The sequence below is a fragment of the Pelobates fuscus genome, chromosome 7 (genome assembly GCF_036172605.1).
Source record: "Pelobates fuscus isolate aPelFus1 chromosome 7, aPelFus1.pri, whole genome shotgun sequence".
NCBI lineage: Eukaryota > Metazoa > Chordata > Amphibia > Anura > Pelobatidae > Pelobates > Pelobates fuscus.
The window spans coordinates 189,357,905-189,362,095 of record NC_086323.1 but is presented as its reverse complement, the minus strand read 5'-3'; the positions used below and the strand labels follow the sequence as shown (position 1 = coordinate 189,362,095).

The following is a 4,191-nucleotide window of genomic DNA, read 5'->3' as shown; positions in this document are numbered from 1 at the left end:
TGCCCCCCTCCCTCTCTCTCTTCCCATGCCCCCCTCCCTCTCTCTCTCCCCATGCCCCCTCCCTCTCTCTCTCTCCCCATGCCCCCTCCTTCTCTCTCTCTCTCTCTCTCCCCATGCCCCCTCCTTCTCTCTCTCTCTCTCCCCATGCCCCCTCCTTCTCTCTCTCTCTCTCCCCATGCCCCCTCCTTCTCTCTCTCTCTCTCTCCCCATGCCCCCTCCTTCTCTCTCTCTCTCTCTCTCCCCATGCCCCCTCCTTCTCTCTCTCTCTCTCTCTCTCCCATGCCCCCTCCTTCTCTCTCTCTCTCTCTCTCCCCATGCCCCCTCCTTCTCTCTCTCTCTCTCTCCCCATGCCCCCTCCTTCTCTCTCTCTCTCCCCATGCCCCCCTCCTCTCTCTCCCCATGCCCCCCTCCTTCTCTCTCCCCATGCCCCCTCCTCTCTCTCTCTCCCCATGCCCCCCTCTCTCTCTCTCCCCATGCCCCCCTCCTTCTCTCTCTCTCCCCCCATGCCCCCTCCTTCTCTCTCTCTCTCCCCATGCCCCCTCCTTCTCTCTCTCTCTCCCCATGCCCCCTCCTTCTCTCCCTCTCTCCCCATGCCCCCTCCTTCTCTCCCTCTCTCCCCATGCCCCCTCCTTCTCTCCCTCTCTCCCCATGCCCCCCTCCTTCTCTCCCTCTCTCCCCATGCCCCCCTCCTTCTCTCTCTCTCTCCCCATGCCCCCCTCCTTCTCTCTCTCTCTCCCCATGCCCCCCTCCTTCTCTCTCCCCATGCCCCCCTCCTTCTCTCTCCCCATGCCCCCTCCTCTCTCTCTCTCTCTCTCCCCATGCCCCCTCCTTCTCTCTCTCCCCCCATGCCCCCTCCTTCTCTCTCTCTCTCCCCATGCCCCCTCCTTCTCTCTCTCCCCATGCCCTTCTCCTTCTCTCTCTCTCTCTCCCCATGCCCCCTCCGTCTCTCTCTCTCTCTCCATGCCCCCTCCGTCTCTCTCTCTCCCCATGCCCCCTCCGTCTCTCTCTCTCCCCATGCCCCCTCCGTCTCTCTCTCTCTCTCTCTCCCCCATGCCCCCCTCAGTCTCTCTCTCCCCATGCCCCCCTCCTTCTCTCTCTCTCTCCCCCCATGCCCCCCTCAGTCTCTCTCCCCCCATGCCCCCCTCAGTCTCTCTCTCCCCATGCCCCCCTCCTTCTCTCTCTCTCTCTCCCCATGCCCCCCTCCTCTCTCTCTCTCCCCATGCCCCCCTCCTCTCTCTCTCTCTCCCCATGCCCCCCCTCCTCTCTCTCTCTCCCCATGCCCCCCCTCCTCTCTCTCTCCCCATGCCCCCCCTCCTCTCTCTCTCTCTCTCCCCATGCCCCCCCTCCTCTCTCTCTCTCTCCCCATGCCCCCCCTCCTCTCTCTCTCTCTCCCCATGCCCCCCCTCCTCTCTCTCTCTCTCCCCATGCCCCCCCTCCTCTCTCTCTCTCTCCCCATGCCCCCCCTCCCCTCTCTCTCTCTCTCCCCATGCCCCCCCTCCCCTCTCTCTCTCCCCATGCCCCCCCTCCCCTCTCTCTCTCTCCCCATGCCCCCCTCCTCTCTCTCCCCATGCCCCCCTCCTCTCTCTCCCCATGCCCCCCTCCTCTCTCTCCCCATGCCCCCCTCCTCTCTCTCTCCCCATGCCCCCCCTCCTTTCTCTCTCCCCATGCCCCCCCTCCTATCTCTCTCCCCATGCCCCCCCTCCTCTCTCTCTCCCCATGCCCCCCCTCCTCTCTCTCTCTCCCCCCATGACCCCCCTCCTCTCTCTCTCCCCATGCCCCCCCTCCTTCTCTCTCTCTCTCTCTCTCTCTCCCCATGCCCCCCCTCCTCTCTCTCTCTCTCTCCCCATGCCCCCCCTCCCTCTCTCTCTCCCCATGCCCCCCCTCCCCTCTCTCTCCCCATGCCCCCCCTCCCCTCTCTCTCCCCATGCCCCCCCTCCCCTCTCTCTCCCCATGCCCCCCCTCCTCTCTCTCTCCCCATGACCCCCCTCCTCTCTCTCTCCCCATGACCCCCTCCTCTCTCTCTCCCCATGACCCCCCTCCTCTCTCTCTCTCCCCATGACCCCCCTCCTCTCTCTCTCTCCCCATGACCCCCCTCCTCTCTCTCTCTCTCTCCCCCCATGACCCCCCTCCTCTCTCTCTCTCTCCCCCCATGACCCCCCTCCTCTCTCTCTCTCTCCCCCCATGACCCCCCTCATCTCTCTCTCTCTCTCTCCCCATGTTCCACCCCTCTCCTTCTCTCTCTCTCCCCATGTTCCCCCTCTCCTTCTCTCTCTCTCTCCCCATGTTCCCCCTCTCCTTCTCTCTCTCTCCCCATGTCCCCCCCTCTCCTTCTCTCTCTCTCTCTCTCCATGTTCCCCCTCTCCTTCTCTCTCCCCATGTTCCCCCCTCTCCTTCTCTCTCTCTCCCCATGTTCCCCCCTCTCCTTCTCTCTCTCTCCCCATGTTCCCCCTCTCCTTCTCTCTCTCTCTCCCCATGTTCCCCCTCTCCCCCCATGTCCCCCCTCTCCTTCTCTCTCTCCCCATGTTCCCCCCTCTCCTTCTCTCTCTCTCCCCATGTTCCCCCCCTCTCCTTCTCTCTCTCTCCCCATGTTCCCCCCTCTCCTTCTCTCTCTCTCCCCATGTCCCCCCCTCCTTCTCTCTCTCCCCATGCCCCCCCCCTCTCCTTCTCTCTCTCTCTCCCCATGTTCCCCCCCTCTCCTTCTCTCTCTCTCCCCATGTTCCCCCCTTTCCTTCGCTCTCTCTCCCCATGTTCCCCCCTTTCCTTCGCTCTCTCTCCCCATGTTCCACCCCTCTCCTTCTCTCTCTCTCCCCCTCTCCCCATGTTCTCCCCTCTCCTTCTCTCTCTCTCCCCATGCCCCCCCCCCTCTCCTTCGCTCTCTATCCCCATGTTCCCCCCTCTCCTTCTCTTTCTCCATGTCCCCCCCTCTCCTTCTCTCCGTGTTCCCCCCCTCTCCCCATGTTAATGTAATTGACTGATTAGTGATATTATTGCTCTGGATCCAGGAATAACCCAATAAACACAATGAACCCCGGACTCACCCTCCGCTCCCAGCAACCCTGCTCGGCACAGCATAAAATCACTGAGGGCAATCCTGATTACAGGCCACAAGCAGCCTAATAAGGAAATCCTGGAAAGGAAATGACATCACGGAGAGTGACCCTCCCGGCGCCATTTTGGATGAGGGCAAGGCTCTTATTAATCACTGGGAGCAGTATGGGCAATAGGCAGATTGGGTTCATTGTATTTTTATATCCCGACAACAGTGATATTGTAAGAGCTATATTATCATTTATATTGCAGGACTGATACCAATAACTTTATTAGTATTTGTAAAACATTCATAATAAAGATTTAATTGCATTTATATACTAAATAGACGGTTTATTCATATTTATAATTCAGCTATTTAGTAGATAGCTCCCTAATTTGGTACCTTGTGTGGGATTGCCATATTTAAATATATAAAATTAGTATTCCTGTAGTATTTAGTACATTTAAATATGGTGATCCTACAACAAGTATAATTTTAGGGAGCGTTCTACTAAACAGCTGAGATATTTTTTTTTTTATCTTCCTGATGTGTTTTGTAAATAGCTCCTTAATTTCATAATCTTTTGTGGGATTGCCATACTTAACCCCTTAAGGACTGAGCCAAATGTACAAGTTGTGAACAAAACAAAACGTAAACAAAACCTGGCATTTGCGCTATATGTCTGTCCAACCGTAATTCACCTCTTTCATATTAAATGCACCCACACTTATTATATATAATTTCATTCAGGTGCTTTCATTTAATATCAAATATTTAGCTATGAAACATAATTTAATATGAAAAAAATGGGAGAAAATAAGATTTTTTTTTATTTTTTTAGTTCTACATGACATTTTAACTGTCAATAGGCAAAAAAGAAAAACTCACAGGCACGACTGTCAATGTCATAATACTGTTTGCTTTTACTGCAATAAAATACACATATTTGTATTCAGCAAAGTCTCACATGTAAAACAGTACCCCCTATGTACAGGTTTTATGGTGTTTTGGGAAGTCAAATATAGCACGTTACATTTGAAATTGAAATTCGCCAGATTGGTTACGTTGCCTTTGAGACTATAGTAGCCCAGGAATTAAATTTACACCCATAATGGCATACCATTTGCAATAGTAGACAACCAAAGGTATTGCAAATGAGG

At 55.3% G+C, this 4,191-nt stretch overlaps 1 protein-coding gene across 1 annotated transcript in view; it reads right to left on the bottom strand.

Moving 5' to 3' along the window:
• Positions 1–3,126, bottom strand: part of LOC134568897 (gastrula zinc finger protein XlCGF71.1-like) — a 37,375-nt gene extending 34,249 nt beyond the window's left edge. The window contains exon 1 of the mRNA XM_063427600.1: positions 3,039–3,126. The gene's annotated coding sequence lies outside the window, so the exon portion shown is untranslated. The remainder of the gene's footprint in view (positions 1–3,038) is intronic.
• Positions 3,127–4,191: the final 1,065 nt, after the last annotated feature.